Source organism: Lolium rigidum, chromosome 4 (assembly GCF_022539505.1).
Source record: "Lolium rigidum isolate FL_2022 chromosome 4, APGP_CSIRO_Lrig_0.1, whole genome shotgun sequence".
Taxonomy (NCBI): domain Eukaryota; kingdom Viridiplantae; phylum Streptophyta; class Magnoliopsida; order Poales; family Poaceae; genus Lolium; species Lolium rigidum.
In genome coordinates this window covers 192,597,755-192,614,765 of record NC_061511.1, presented here as the reverse complement: position 1 = coordinate 192,614,765, position 17,011 = coordinate 192,597,755, and positions in this window count along the sequence as shown.

Genomic DNA, 17,011 nt, shown 5'->3' with positions numbered 1-17,011 from the left:
TTGGTACTAGAATTAATGTGATTAAGTACTTGAAATAAAGTTATTAATAATTTTAACATGCTATTAATTTTTAGAGGGTTTAAGAATTAAAATAATTACTAGTTAGGGTTTATGAATTACCACTAATATTTAAGTTAATGTAAATATGATAAAGAAAATTAACCTTAACATTTTAATTAGTTACTGAATAGATAAATTTTAAATTTGAAACTTCACTAATTATTGAATTCAATTTGCATTTTAAACAATTAGAAAGACATAATTAATAAAGATAAAAATAAGTGAATTTTTATTTTGACACACATTTTTGTTTTATATTTTATTTGAATAGAGTTTATTTTTATGAGCATTTTGATATATTATTTGAATTTTTCTGAGTTGAAATGAATTTTATATGATTTTTCAAATTATCAACTATTTACTGGATTTTTAAACTAAACAACAAATACTAAATTCTAAATGTACCGAGCTAACCCTACCCCTACACACTGACTCGTGGGCCAGAGGACACGTAGGCTGCCAGTTGAGCTTGGACCGAGTCAACAAGAGGAACAGACCCCACCGGCCACGTCACCTCGCCGGAGAACCTCCGGTGATCGACGGCGACAGCGTTTCTGGCGATCTAGGGCTTCCCGGGACGAGCGGCTTGTTGCGTTCGAACGAGAAGACGATGGCGAATCTACTGGTGGCAGCGTCCCCTCGAAATGGTCACCGGAGTTGCTCCAGTGAGCAGCAACTGCGACGGCGCACGGCGGCGATGAATTAATCCAGGGCTAGAGGTGATGCCGAGACAGAAGGAAGAGCCCCTGAGATGCGCACGCTCACCCTGAGGCTGATGGTGTGCTCGACGAGGCCTTTGGTGGTCGGAGACGAGCTCCAGTTCTCCATTTCCGGCGATGGCCGGAGAAAGGGAAAAAGTCGATGGCGTCGATTGGAGGCTCCAATCTTCGATTCCTTGCTCGAGGGTGATCAGCACGACCAGACGCTTCTCCTCGAACGCTTCACGAAGCAAGGGGTGGCTTCTACCGTCGGCTAGCCGGAGAACTGGCCGGCCATGGTTCTAGTTCTACTGAGGGTTAGAGGGGATTATAGAGCATGAGAAGGGGCGGCGAAGAATTAGGGTTTTACTACGGTGCTTGAGGTGGTTTTATAGCTCCAGGAGAGCTCAGCATCGACGGCAATTCGTCGCCGACGGCCAGGATGCTGCAGCCATGGCAGAGATGTATTTGGGCGCAGATCTTGACGCACACGGATAACTACGGACGTAGAGACCCTTGTATTGGCCTCTGGCATGGTGAATGCGTCCGGCGGCGTCCCGATCCTCGACGAGGACGTGGCCGTGGTGCTCCTGCGCGGTGTCGCCCCCGGAGAGGAAGAAGAAAGCGTTTGCCTTCTATTTACACGAAACGGTATGGATCGTTTCTTGGTGGGTTGGGCCGGTGCGAGGCTGGCTCGTGGGCTGACTGCTGGGCTCCTACGTGGGCTGCTTCAGTCCATCAGGTAAGCTCCTCCTCTCTCTATTTTTCTGTTTTTATTTTCTGTTTTGAATTTTGTTATTTGAATTCAAATCTAAATTCTATTTTGTTTTGGCAGATTCTAAATTGTTTGAATATCATAACAATTTGATAATGATACTCACTGCCTTGTTTTGTTTTTTTAAACAACCATTTATAATTGATTAATTTTGGTTCTTATGAGGTACAAGTTAAGATTCAAATAGATATTATTTTAGGGTTTATCTCAATTGCTTTTAAATTTAGAAATCAAATCTGTTTAAATGCTTTTAAAATTTAGAACATGTGCATGGTGAACATATTACATTTTTCTATTGCTTAACCATAGTGATTACTCACATATAGTTGAATTATGGCTAGGGTTTAACAAATGGTAAAGGAAATGGAATTGATTCATGATTTTATGTGAATGATATTTCTTAAGGTTTAAGAAGATGATTAACTAAACTCTATAATTATTACTTTAGTAACTTCTAGCTTGGATTATACTTGTGATCCATGATACACAAGTTATGGCATATCATTATATGTGAAGTGGATTCTATGTGAAAGGGTTTAGGGTTTTGCATACTCTTCATTAAATTGCAATATAAGTAGGCATGAGGATTGGTCTGGGTTAACTACTAGTGATATGCTTATTATTTTATGTGATAGATGATATCTATTAATCATATGGTTTAACTTATGATCTAAATCTACAAGGTATAATCATTCATTAGACAAGATCTACTCATTCCTCATTAATCCCTCTTTAATATTCCTCTCATCACACTCATCCTAGATTCTTAGGGTTTATAATTAATACTAAGTTGTGATGATTATGGAATTGGTTTCCTAAGGTATTGTTATTGGAATAGGGTTCTCACCTCCAAGATCAAATATTGACTTGAACAACTAGGATTAGTACTTCTCTAATATTCTTGTATGAACATGGCTATGGTTAGTATTATAACTTCTCTCACTTATCAATGTCTTGGAATATCCTAAGGTCCTACTTAAGAGATGATGATATGATCCTCTAAATATATGGTTTTCCTAGGAATTCTACCTTGGTATCTTCTGTAGCTTGTTCTTCAGGAAATCTGATAAACCTGCATCTTGTGGTATGCCTCCACCTCCTAGCTTCTTCATCTTGATTCTAGCTAATTCACATGGAAGGTCTCAAGTGTTTGGTTTCCTTGTAGCATGGTACAAGATGTCCAAATGGATGAAGGGTGTGGCTCTATTTATAGGCTTGGGCAAGCTCTAGTATCATGACACATAGGTGGTGACTCTTGTGTTGGTTAGATGAGTAAGATGCTTGGTTGTCATGCCCTTATCCATAGCAATCCTTTGAGCATGAGGTGGCATAGCTTGGAAAGCAAGTCATGTAGATATTTTCATCCTATGTGGCATAGAGATTATCCTCTCATATGATTTATTTTTGGATAGCCAAGTGGCATTTGTTACTAAATATCATGTGGATGGTTTTATTATTGTGGATGAGTCATCATACCATCTTTGATTGGATTTACATTATAGTATTGGTAAAAAGGTTAAGGTTGAGGGTTATTTCTCAAATTTGGATAGTTGGTGTTTGATTTCACCAAGGCATGATCATATGAGTTTCAAAATACTCATAGTTAGTTTTATTCAAATAGTTTGAACTATAATTCGTAATGTAAATGGATTTAGTTTTATGATATTCCATATACTTAATAAGTTATGATTTAAATAAGAATGTGTGGCTTTTATGCACTTTAGACCCTGTGGTTTACCTTATTTATAAGTGAATTAAATTACACACTAAGGTAGTTGCTAACTTTTAAGTGTTATTAAGTTGGGGTTTGATTCTTAAAGAATGTGTTGTTGTAAATCAAAATCCATTTGATCTAATCCATAGATCAAATCATCTCTACCCAAAATAAGGTTTTAGCAAAGATCACAGTGAAGTTTATAGCGCTTGACTTGATGATCTACTTCAATTCCAGCAAGTCAAGTGAAACTTCAGTTACTGTGGTAAGTTTTATTTGAAAGCGCGAAAATTTCCTGGATTTTGTATGCATGAATGCAATGCACACTTTGGTGTTCTCTCATTTTATTGCCTCTAAACCTGGGATATTACACACTATTACTAATAAAATTGATTATCTTATGTGGAGAGTAATGATACTTTTATGCATGTGAATAAGAATGCTTTATGTGATAGTTATATTGTTAAGTTTGTTCATGATGCTATTGGAAATTATTATGAGAGAGGAAAATATGGTTGTAGAAATTTTCATGTTACTAAAACACCTCTCTTTTTGCTGAAAATCTTGAAGTTGCGCTTGTCTTGTCTTCCTATACTTATTGCATTATGCTTACATGACTTTCTTATTTACAAGATTCTTTTTCATAGGAAGTGGGTTAGACTTAAAAGTGTTTCTTATTTGCTTTTGATGCTCTCTTTTGCTTCAACTCTTATTTCTTGCGCGAGCATCATGAAAATTACTGAGCCCATCTTAATGGCTATAAAGAAAGCACTTCTTGGGAGATAACCCATGTTTTTATTTTGCTACTGTTTTGTTGTGTCTTGGAAGTTGTTACTACTGTATCAACCTCTCCTTATCTTTATTTTATTGCATTGTTGTGCCAAGTAAAGTCTTTGATAGAGAGTTGATACTAGATTTGGATTTCTGCACAGAAACAGATTTTTAGCTGTCACGAATTTGAGTTGATCTCTCTGTAGGAGAGTCTAAAAAATCTGCAAAAATTCATGAGTAATCCTCAGATATGTACGCAACTTTCATTCAATTTGAGCTTCTTCATCTGAGCATGGTAAGTGCCTCGAAAAATTTTGTCTTTACGGACTGTTCTGTTTTAACAGATTCTGCCTTTTATTTCACATTGCCTCCTTTACTGTGTTTGAATGGATTTCTTTGCTCCATTAAATTTCAGTAGCCTTGGGTAATGTCCAGAAGTGTTGGGAATGATCGTGTCCTCTCTGAACATGTGAATTTTTGATTATGCACTAACCCTCTAATGAGATTGTTTTGAGTTTGGTGTGGAGGAAGTTTTCAAGGATCAAGAGAGGAGGATGATATAATACTATCAAGAAGAGTGAAAAAGTCTAAGCTTGGGGATGCCCTCGTGGTTCATCCCTGCATATTTCAAGAAGACTCAAGCATCTAAGCTTGGGGATGCCCAAGGCATCCCCTTCTTCATCAACAACTTATCAGGTCACCTCTAGTGAAACTATATTTTTATTCCGTCACATCTTATGTGCTTTACTTGGAGCGTCTGTGTGCTTTTATTTTTGTTTATGTTTGAATAAATTCGGATCCTAGCATTCTTTGTATGGGAGAAAGACACGCCCCTCTTTTGCATATTGAACACTGATGTTCTTAGTTTTACTTTTAATGTTCATGGCGAAGGTTGAAAACCGCTTCATTTATTGCTATTTGGTTGGAAACAGAAAATGCTTCATGTGGTAATTGGTATATTGTCTTGAATAATTTGATACTTGACAATTGTTTTGAGCTCTCAATTAGATCATGTTTAAGCTCTTGCGTCATGTAGTTTAAACCTATTAGTGGAGAACTACCGTAGAGCTTGTTGAAATTTGGTTTGCATGATTGGTCTCTCTAAAGTCTAGATATTTTCTGGTAAAAGTGTTTGAACAACAAGGAAGACAGTGTAGAGTCTTATAATGCTTGCAATATGTTCTTATGTAAGTTTTGTTGTACTGGTTCATACTTGTGTTTGCTTCAAACAACCTTGCTAGCCAAAGCCTTGTACTGAGAGGGAATGCTTCTCGTGCATCCAAAACCTTGAGCCAAAACTTATGCCATTGTGTCCACCATAACTACCAACTATGTGGTATTTTTCTGCCATTCCAAGTAAATTGCTTGCGTGCTACCTTTAAAAATTTCATTCCTTGTCTTTGCAATACATAGCTCATGGGAAAGTAGCCTAAAAACTATTGTGGTAAAGAATATGTCGCTTATGTATCTTATTTCTTATAAGTTGCTTGTTGAGCGGTAACCATGTTTCTGGGGACGCCATCAACTGTTACACCTTTGTTGAATATTGATGACCCACAAGTATAGGGGATCGCAACAGTCTTCGAGGGAAGTAAAACCCAATTTATTGATTCGACACAAGGGGAGCCAAAGAATATTTGTAAGCCTTAACAGCGGAGTTGTCAATTCAGCTGCACCTGGAAACAGACTTGCTCGCAAGAGTTTATCAGTAGCAACAGTTTTATAGCAGTAGCGGTAGTGAAATATCAGCAGCAGTGTAACAAAGACAGCAGTAGTGATTATAGTAAACAACTGTAGGCACAGGGATGGATGAACGGGCGCTGCATGCATGGATGAGAGAACTCATGTAACAATCAAGGTAGGGCATTTGCAGATAATAATAAAATGGTATCCAAGTACTAAACAACCATAGGCATGTGTTCCATATTTAGTCGTACGTGCTCGCAATGAGAAACTTGCACAACATCTTTTGTCCTACCAGCCGGTGGCAGCCGGGCCTCTAGGGAATCTACTCGGTAATTAAGGTACTCCTTTTAATAGAGCACCGGAGCAAAGCATTAACACTCCGTGAACACATGTGATCCTCATATCACCGCCTCCCCCTCCGGTTGTCCCAATTTCTGTCACTTTGGGGCCTCGGGTTCCGGACAGCAATATGTGTATACAACTTGCAGGTAAGATCATAAAACAATGAATATCATCATGAAATAATAACATGTTCAGATCTGAGATCATGGCACTCGGGCCCTAGTGACAAGCATTAAGCATAACAAGTTGCAACAATATCATAAAAGTACCAATTACGGATACTAGGCACTATGCCCTAACAATCTTATGCTATTACATGACCAATATCATCCAATCCCTACCATCCCCTTCAGCCTAAAGCGGGGGAATAACTCACACATGGATGGGGGAAGCATGGCTGGTTGATGGAGAGGCGTCGGTGGTGATGATGGCGATGATCTCCTCCAATTCCCCGTCCCGGCGGAGTGCCAGAACGGAGTTTCTGGTCCCGAGACGGAGTTTCGCGATGGCGGCGGAGTTCGGATGTCTTCTGGCAATTTCGTCTAACCCCCGTGCGTTTTTAGGTCGAAACCCTTAAGTAGTCCAGAGGGGGGCGTCGGAGGCTGGCCGAAGCGCCGCCACCATAGGCCGGCGCGGCCCAGGGGCCCACCGCGCCGCCCTGTGGGGTGGGCGCCTCGTGGACCCCCTCCTTCTGGTCTTCTGGCTCCGTCCATCTTCTGTGAAAATAGGCCCATTGGAATTAATCCCGGGGATTTTCTCGAAAGTTGAGTTTCGCACAAAAACAAGACACCGGGGCAATTCTGCTGAAAACAGCGTTAGTACGTGTTAGTTGTATCCAAAATACACAAATTAGAGGCAAAACAATAGCAAAAGTGTTCGGGAAAGTAGATACGTTTTGGACGTATCAACTCCCCCAAGCTTAGCTTATTGCTTGTCCTCAAGCAATTCAGTTAACAACTGAGTGCGATAAAAGAACTTTCACGAACACATTTGTTCATATGATGTAAATACCCTCATGATATGGACAAGTACTTAGACAATTCATAATAAGATATATGCAAATAAAGTCATCGAATAGCTATGTCAATCATGGAAAAGGTACCAACAAATTAATAATAAGCATCATGAATCATGTCTATCAGCAAGATTGCAATGTTCATATATAAAAGGATATGATAAAGTGGTATCTCGCTTGCCCGTATTTGTACAGCAAAACATAAATGCTCGGGTACCTTCGAAGTTCATGGAAAGACTGGAAGTAGAGATTACCAAAGATAAAAGCATCAAAGTTATACCACAGTTAATCACATTTTGGGACAAGCATATTGTACTAAGAATGATAGTTGTGCTCTCAAGAAGGTGCTCAAAGAAAGGATGGTGACTCAATGTAAAAGCAAAAGATTGACCCTTCGCAGAGGGAAGCAGGGATTAATGTGCTAGAGCTTTTCATTTGTAAAACATGAGTAAAATTATTTTGAGAGGTGTTTGTTGTTGTCAACGACTGATAGTGGGTACTCTAACTACCTCGCCAACCAGACTTCCAAGAGCGGCTCCCATGAAGGACGTTATCTCTACCAGCAAGGTAAATCATCCCTCTTCTCTTTTGTTTACACATATATTTTAGTTTCATTATGGATGACACTCCCCCAACCTTTGCTTACACAATCCATGGCTAACCGAATCCTCGGGTGCCTTCCAACATTCACATACCATGGAGGAGTGTCTATTTGCAATTTAAGTTGCTTACCGATAAATCAGGGCAAAACATGTGAAGAGAATTATTGATGAAAGTTAATTAATTGGGGCTGGGCACCCCGTTGCCAGCTCTTTTTACAAAATTATTGGATAAGCGGATGTGCCACTAGTCCATTGGTGAAAGTCCGTCGGGAGAAAATGACAAGGTTGAAAGATAAAACACCACATACTTCCTCATGAGCTATAAAACATCGACACAAATTGAGAAGTATTTTGAAGGTTTAAAGGTAGCACATGAGAATTTACTTGGAATGGTTTGAAATGCCATGCATAGGTATTTATGGTGGACACTTTGGAATAACTTGGTTTTCAGGGGTTTGGAAGCACGAGCAGCGTTCCCGCTCTGTACAAGTGAAGGCTAGCAATAGACTTGGAAGCGACAATCAAGAGAGCAGTAACTGTCATAATCATGCTTGCGACAAAATAAATTAACAGAGGCATAAAAGTGATACAAGAACTCTGAGGCAAAGTAAATCATCGAGGCTTAATTGACTTTTGTTCAGTCATATGCATGCGTGAGCATGTGCCAAGTCGATTCAAGTGAATTATTCAGAGGAGGATACCACAATGTCATACCTATCTATGAATAAAACAACGCAAGCAAATATTTATGATATGCTACTCATATTAATAAATTGGAGCTAAACATGAGAGATCATGAACTACTAGACTTTCTTAAATGACATATACCTCACATGAACCAACTAAGCATGCTCACATGGATGAGTATATGTACAAAAATGAAAACAAATAGAGTTCATACCAGCCTCTCACCACGATCGAGTTGTCATAGATCGTCATTATTGCCTTTCACTTGTGTAGCTTGAATAATATGGAATGAAAACCAAGCTCCAGCCACCGGAGACCGCTGAACTCCATAATGAACTTTACAAAACCAAATAAGAACAACAAATATTTTTGTGTTTTCGAATTGGAGACAATAACAAAAGGAAACAAGCAAACAAAGCAAAATCTTTTTGGATTTTCTCATGGCAAACCAACGATAGCAAATAAAGCAAAATAGGAACAAGAAACCAAAATAAACAAATGGTAAAGAGAAACAATAGAAACATTTTTGGTCTTTTTGTGTTTTAGGAAAGAAACAAAGCAAAAACAAGAAAATAAAAACTAAAAGAGTCACATAAACACAAAGTAGCAGAAATTCGTCAAACTTGACAGCAGTACAGTAATCTATTTTTACGAAAATCTTCCGCTGCTCAACTCGAAAAGTGCTCAACTAATGAAAGTTAGATAATAACCTGGGGAACATGCAAAAAAATTGGCTTCATAAAATAACGTTCTGGCTGTTTTTGGGATTTTTTTGGTATCAGTCCAGAATCTGTTTTCAAACAGCACTTCCCCAAATATCATCTCCCTCTTATTAGAAACCACCTTAAGAAGCTAAACAAGTATGTACAAGTATCCGGCAATTGTAATATGCAATGAATGAGTGATGCCGGTATACCTCCCCCCAAGCTTAGGCTTTTGGCCTAAGTGGAGATCAATCCCATGGTGCCCATGAAGTGGCACCTCCGTAGTATGACGAAGAAGGATCCTGTTCTGGGTATGTGCTGGAAGACGCACCAGGATACGTGACGATGTACCCGTAGCAGGGCTCGGCGTCCTCAGAGTCATGCTGCTGGTGGAAACCTTGTATCCTCAGCTGCTCATCCACCTCCTCCTTAGAGCGCGACCACGGTCTCCTGTGAACACTGAACAAATCGGCTTGCTGCAAAGGGATTTCCCTCTCATCCCCGTCAATAAACAACATTTTATAGACAATATTTTCTAAACTAGAGTCAGTTGTGACAAATTGGTGACTCTTCATAGCAGCAATATCAAGCCTTATAGGAGTTAATTTCTCATCAGTAGGATCAAGAGGAAGATCTAGATATGCCATAATACGTGAGGCAAAAATTCCTCCAAAAATAGGCCCCTTATTGGATAAACGACGAGCAACAAGAGCACCAAGATGATAAGGTGTATTTCCAGTAAGTGCAGCAACTAGAAAAGCAAGATGATAACTAGAAATGTTGCTAGTGTTCTCCCTACCAAGAATGCTAGTAGCAAGATAGTAAGCGAAATATCTAATGGCAGGGAGTTGAATGTTTCCTATCTTGCCGCGCTGAATGGTGCGGCTATCATCATTGGTAACTTCTCGATAGAGCTCCGTCAAAGCTTTGGGGCTTTTCTCGATCTTCTTCGCTGTACCTACAGGAGCAATATCCAATGCAGCACAAAAATCCTCCAACTTCATATTAATAGGCCTGTCATAAATCCTAAATGTAACTGTTGGTGAGAAGTGTGCGTTGTTGAACTTAAAGCTTTCAACGAAGATTTTAGTTAGCATGTAGTATTGACTCCTCTCATCTTCCATATAGGTAGATAAGCCCACATTATTGATGAGGAACAAGAAGTCATCAAGCAGCCCTGCATTACGCAAAAAGTCATAGCATGGAAAGGATGAAGCATTAGGAACTCCATTATCCTCTTCAACTTCAAAGCTCGGTGCGATGAAATCCTCATTATAGGATCGTCTAATTCGAGTGGCTGCCCTTGAGGGCCTCCCCGTGCTTGTCGTCTCTCTTTCGAACACTTCTCCAAAGGTATGGTTATGCATCTTCTTTTTCTAAAATTTTCAACAAACATTATAAAAGTTGATTTGGAGACATATAAATGAGGGAAACTACTATAGGAACTTGGTAAAGTACTAAGCATGCATCAAAACTAATTTTTACAACTTAGAACAAGCATGCAAGCTCACTTAACATGTTACCTACAGCAGCAAAATACTCAAGATATACTTAACCAAACAAAATTCTATTTGGATAATCGGAGGAGTCACATACCGGAGAGCAAATGTGCCAAATTTCAGACAGAAATCTGGGCTGAGCAAAGAGATCGAGAAATCCTGAGCTCTTGAGCAAAAACGCGAGTGAGAGAAAGTGGGTACGAGTTTTTTCGGGAGAGAGAGTAGAATGGGAGGAAGAGATGACTTAGTGGGGCAAGGAGGGGCCCACACCACAGGGTGGCGCGCCCCCCTCCTTGGCCGCGCCGGCACATGGGGGTAGCCCTGGGGTGCCCCACTAGTTAGCCCCAGGCACTCCCAGGTTGCTCTTCGAAAAATAAGACCAACGGTATAATTTTTGTAAATTTTTGAGAACTTCGAAAAACGCACATTTCTGGGTGTTAAAATTATTATTACAGGGCAGAAAAATATTTTCAAACTCCTAAACAACTAATGCATTTTGCAAAACAAGTAGTGCTAAAGCAAGTAAAGCAAGTGGAGAAAGAAAGAAATGTTGCTTAGCTCTTCTATGCATATAAAATGTACTTGTTAAAAAGGTTGATCAAGTCTTGCTACCAAATAAATCTTACATGACATAAGAAGAATTAAACCTCAAATCAATCATGTTACCTTGTATTGAATTGATATGGATCCAATCATAATACTTTGATATCCTTGTTTAGGCTCATATATAGGACAATCAATAACTCCCACTTTGATAGTTCTCACATTAGAAATTGTATTAACTCCACATACTTTATCAATCCTCTTGGGAAAATAAACAGTGTGCTCCTTGTCATCAACATTGAAAGTAACTTTTCCTTTATTGCAATCAATAACAGCCCGTGAAGTGTTAAGAAAAGGTCTTCCAAGAATAATAGACATATTATCATCTTCAGGCATTTCCAACACAACAAAATCAGTTAATATTAAGCAATTATTAGTAACTTGAACAGGAACATCCTCACATATACCAACAGGAATAGCAGTAGATTTATCAGCCATTTGCAAAGATATATCAGTTGGTATCAACTTATCCAAATAGAGTCTCTTATAAAGAGAAAAAGGCATAACACTAACACCTGCTCCCAAATCACATAGAGCAGTTCTAACATAATTATTCTTGATGGAACAAGGAATAGTCGGTATACCTGGGTCGCCCAGCTTCTTTGGAACTTTGCCATTGAAAGAGTAATTAGCAAGCATAGTGGAAATCTCCTCATTAGGAATTTTCCTTTTGTTAGTGATAATATCTTTCATATACTTTGAATAAGGAGGCAATTTAATAGCATCAGTCAAAGGGATTTGCAAGAACAAAGGTTTCATCCAATCACAAAATTTATTATAGTGTTCTTCCTCCTTTGATTTTAGTTTCTTAGCAGGGAAAGGCATTTGCTTTTGAACCCAAGGTTCCCTTTCATTACCATGTTTCTTAGCAATAAAATCTTCTTTAGTATACTTTTTATTTTTAGCATGCTTTTCAGGTTCATCTTCAACCTCTTCTTTATCAGAAGCATCATTCTTATCATTATCTTTATCATGTTCATTACCACTTTCATTTTCAGCATCAGAAATAGAAATACTATTAGGATCATTAACAGGCTCAGAGGATTCTACAACAGTTTTATGTTTCTTCTTATTTTTCTTAGAAGGAGCACTAGTTTCAGTTCGTTGAGAATCTTGTTCAACTCTTTTGGGATGCCCCTCAGGATATAGAGGATCCTGAGTAGAAACACCACCTCTAGTTGTTACTTCATAAGCATGTTTTTCTTTAGAACTATTTTTTAACAAGTCATTTTGCACTTTAGTGAGTTGATCAATTTGAGTTTGAACCATATGAAAATGTTTAACAAGCATCTTAACATCATTGGAGGTTCTCTCCACAATACCATGCAATTCACTAATAGCTCGAGAATTTTCCATTAAATGATTCTCTACCCTCATATTAAAATTATTTTGCTTAACAATATAATTATCAAACTCATCTAAACATTGAGCAGGAGGTTTTGAGTACGGAATATCTTCCCTACTAAAGCGTTGAAGAGAATGTACCTCAATCATGGATGAAGGGGGAGTTATCTTACATAAATCTTCTATGGGGGGTAAATTCTTCACATCTTCGGATTTAATACCCTTCTCTTTAAGAGATTTCTTGGACTCCCTCATATCTTCATCATTTAATTCAATCATACCCCTCTTCTTCAATATTGGTGTCGGGGTTGGTTCAGGTGTAGTCCAATCATCATGATTTCGGCCTATTCTAGCCAATAATTCTTCAGCGCCGTCTGGAGTTCTTTTCCTGAAAACACAACCAGCACAACTATCCAGGTATGCTCTAGACTCAATGGTTAGTCCACTATAAAATATATCAAGTAAGTCATTCTTTTCCAAATCATGTCCAGGCCGAGCTCTGATAAGAGAGCAAAACCTTGCCCAAGCTTCAGGCAATTTCTCTCCATCTTCCTGGTCAAAACTATAAATTTTCCGCAAAGCAATATGTTGAGCACTAGCAGGAAAGTATTTCCGAAAGAAAACATCAAGCAAACCACTTGGACTATCAATAGAATCAGGAGGCAAACTATTATACCAAGTTTTAGCATCATCCTTTAATGAGAAAGGAAAAATTTTAGCAACAAAATAAGTACGCTTCTTGGTATCATCAGAAAACAAGCTACTCAGAGTAGACAGCTCAATCATGTGTTCTACAGCACTTTCTTTTTCAGTACCACAAAAAGGTGTTTTCTTAACAATAGATATATGAGATAAATGAAGAGAAAAACCATAATCCTTATCCTTAATGTTTATAGGAGATGTGGAAAATTTAGGATCAGGAGACAGTTTATATCTAACAGCACGTTGTGCAAGAAGCTTTTTAATATTACTTGCATCAGTAGTAGCATTGCATTTATCAATAAAATCATCATCAAGTTCCACATAATCTTCATCAAGATCATCACTAGAGTATTCAACAGACTCAGGTGAATCAACAGGTGTAGCAGCATCTTCATTAGGAATTTCAGTATTTTGAATTTGTCTAGAACTAGCAATTGTAGCATCTAGAAAAGATCCTAATGAACCATCATTATCAAGCACAGCAGAAGCATCATCAAAATTATAGGAGGAATTTTCATATTCAGCAGAAGTACCAGCATTTGAAGCTTGTGGTGGTGAAACAAGTTTACCTATCACAGATGGTGAATCAAGAGCAGCAGAGGTACTCAGAGTTGTACCTTTTCTTGTAGTGGATGGTAATATGGCGACTTTAGTATCGCGAGGTTTACCCATGATGGAGAATTTGCAGTGAACAATATCAATCCAAGTGAACTTGCAAATAAAGCTGTGCTCCCCAGCAACGGCGCCAGAAAATAGTCTTGATGACCCACAAGTATAGGGGATTGCAACAGTCTTCGAGGGAAGTAAAACCCAATTTATTGATTTGACACAAGGAGAGCCAAAGAATATTTGTAAGCCTTAACAGCGGAGTTGTCAATTCAGCTGCACTCGGAAACAGACTTGCTCGCAAGAGTTTATCAGTAGCAACAGTTTTATAGCAGTAGCAGTAGTGAAATATCAGCAGCAGTGTAACAAAGACAGCAGTAGTGATTATAGTAAACAACATGATTAAAATACTGTAGGCACAGGGATGGATTAACGGGCGCTGCATGGATGAGAGAACTTATGTAACAATCAAGGTAGGACATTTGCAGATAATAATAAAACGGTATCCAAGTACTAAACAACCATAGGCATGTGTTCCATATTTAGTCGTACGTGCTCGCAATGAGAAACTTGCACAACATCTTTTGTCCTACCAGCCGGTGGCAGCCGGGCCTCTAGGGAATCTACTGGTAATTAAGGTACTCCTTTTAATAGAGCACCGGAGCAAAGCATTAACACTCCGTGAACACATGTGATCCTCATATCACCGCCTTCCCCTCTGGTTGTCCCAATTTCTATCACTTTGGGGCCTCGGGTTCCGGACAGCAATATGTGTATACAACTTGCAGGTAAGATCATAAAACAATGAATATCATCACGAAACAATAACATGTTCAGATCTGAGATCATGGCACTCGGGCCCTAGTGACAAGCATTAAGCATAACAAGTTGCAACAATATCATAAAAGTACCAATTACGGATACTAGGCACTATGCCCTAACAATCTTATGCTATTATATGACCAATCTCATCCAATCCCTACCATCCCCTTTAGCCTACTGATATGTCTCCAACGTATCTATAATTTCTGATGTTCCATGCTAGTTTTATGACAATACCTACATGTTTTGCTCACACTTTATAATGTTTTTATGCATTTTCCGGAACTAACCTATTAACAAGATGCCGAAGTGCCGGCCCTGTTTTCTGCTGTTTTTGGTTCCAGAAAGGCTGTTCGGGCAATATTCTCGGAATTGGACGAAACAAAAGCCCACGATCTTATATTTCACGGAAGGTTCTAGAAGTTCGAAGGGGAGACAAGGAAGGGCAGCAGGGGACCCACACCATATGGCGGCGTGGGTGGCCCCCTGGCCGCGCCAGCCTATGGGGAGGGGGCCCCCTGGCTCCTCCGACTCCGCCTCTTCGCCTATAAAATCCCTCGAGACCTAAAAACCCGACACCAATTGACGAAACTCCAGAAAGACTCCAGGGACGCCGCCGCCATCGCGAAACTCCGTTTCGGGGGACAGAAGTGTCTGTTCCGGCACGCCGCCGGGACGGGGAAGTGCCTCCGGAGTCATCTCCATCGACACCACCGCCATCTTCATCGCCATCGCTGTCTCCCATGATGAGGAGGGAGTAGTTCTCCCCTGAGGCTGAGGGCTCTACCGGTAGCTATGTGGTTCATCTCTCTCTCCCATGGTGTGATCTTTATGTGATCATGAGCTTTGTATCACTATTAATCTATGTGCTACTCTAGTGATGTTATTAAAGTAGTCTATTCCTCCTCCATGATGTAATGTTGACAGTGTGTGCATCATGTAGTACTTGGCGTAGGTTATGATTGTGATCTCTTTTAGATTATGAAGTTAACTATTACTATGCACTGTAGAGGTTACTTAAATATGAACTCCGGATTCGCTCTCCATGGTGTGATGCTGACAGTGTGCGCATCGTGTGTGATTCCTTTATGAAGTTGTGGAGCTTGTTTACTCCGGCTTGAGGTGTGCTTTTGTAGCCCTACACAATGAATGGTGTTTGTTATCCAACAAGAGAGTGTTTAAGGGTAGCATTTATTTATTCAGTTATGTGCTCATTGTTGAGAGTGTCCACTAGTGAAAGTATGATCCCTAGGCCTTGTTTATAAGCATTGAAACACCGTTTCCAACAAGTTCTGCTACATGTTTGTTTGCAGCCATCTTTATTTCAGATTGCAATTACTACTTAAAATCATCTATATTACTTGTATTTCACTATCTCTTCGCCGAACTAGTGCACCTATACATCTGAAGAGTGTATTAGGTGTGTTGGGGACACAAGAGACTTCTTGTATCTTAATTGCAGGGTTGCTTGAGAGGGATATCTTTGACCTCTACATCCCTGAGTTCGATAAACCTTGGGTGATTCACTTAAGGGAAACTTGCTCGTTGTTCTACAAACCTCTCGCTCTTGGAGGCCCAACACCTGTCTACGGGAATAGAAGCGTGCGTAGACATCAAGCTATTTTCTGGCGCCGTTGCCGGGGAGGTAAGGTAAAAGGTATTCACATCCTCCGACTACTAAGCTATTTCCTAGCACTGTTGCCGGTGTGTGAGTGCTCGAAGCTATTTCCTTTAGATCCTGCAATTAATCTTTTTATTTCTTGTTTTTATTTTTCACTAGTTAGGCTTAATGGAAAACAACAAAAAAATTAGAGATCTCTATGAACTTTATATTGAATTAGGACATGATGTGTTTGAAGAGAGAATTAAAAAACCCGTGGAACTTTCTTTGCAAAATAGTTGTAGCAATGTTATTAGCATGAACTCTTTGAACACTATTATTGCTAATGCTAAGGAAGAATTTATGCTTGGGGAAGTTGGTTGTGATATTTTTAGTCCCCCAAGTTTTGAGGAGAAAATTTTCTTTGATGATACTTTTCCTCCCATTTATGATGATTATAATGATAGTGGTATTTTGGTGCCACCTACTATGGAGGATAAAGTTTATTATGATTATACCATGCCTGCAATTTATGATGATTACAATGATGGCTGTGATAGTTTTACTCCCACTATTACTAATAAAATTGATTATGCTTATGTGGAGAGTAATGATACTTTTATGCATGTGAATAAGAATGTTTCATGTGATAGTTATATTGTTGAGTTTGTTCATGATGCTACTGGAAGTTATTATGAGAGAGGGAAACATGGTTATATGCATCTTAATAATATTAAGTTTCCCCTCTGTCGAGGGTGCTCCTCGGCAATGCCCTCCGATT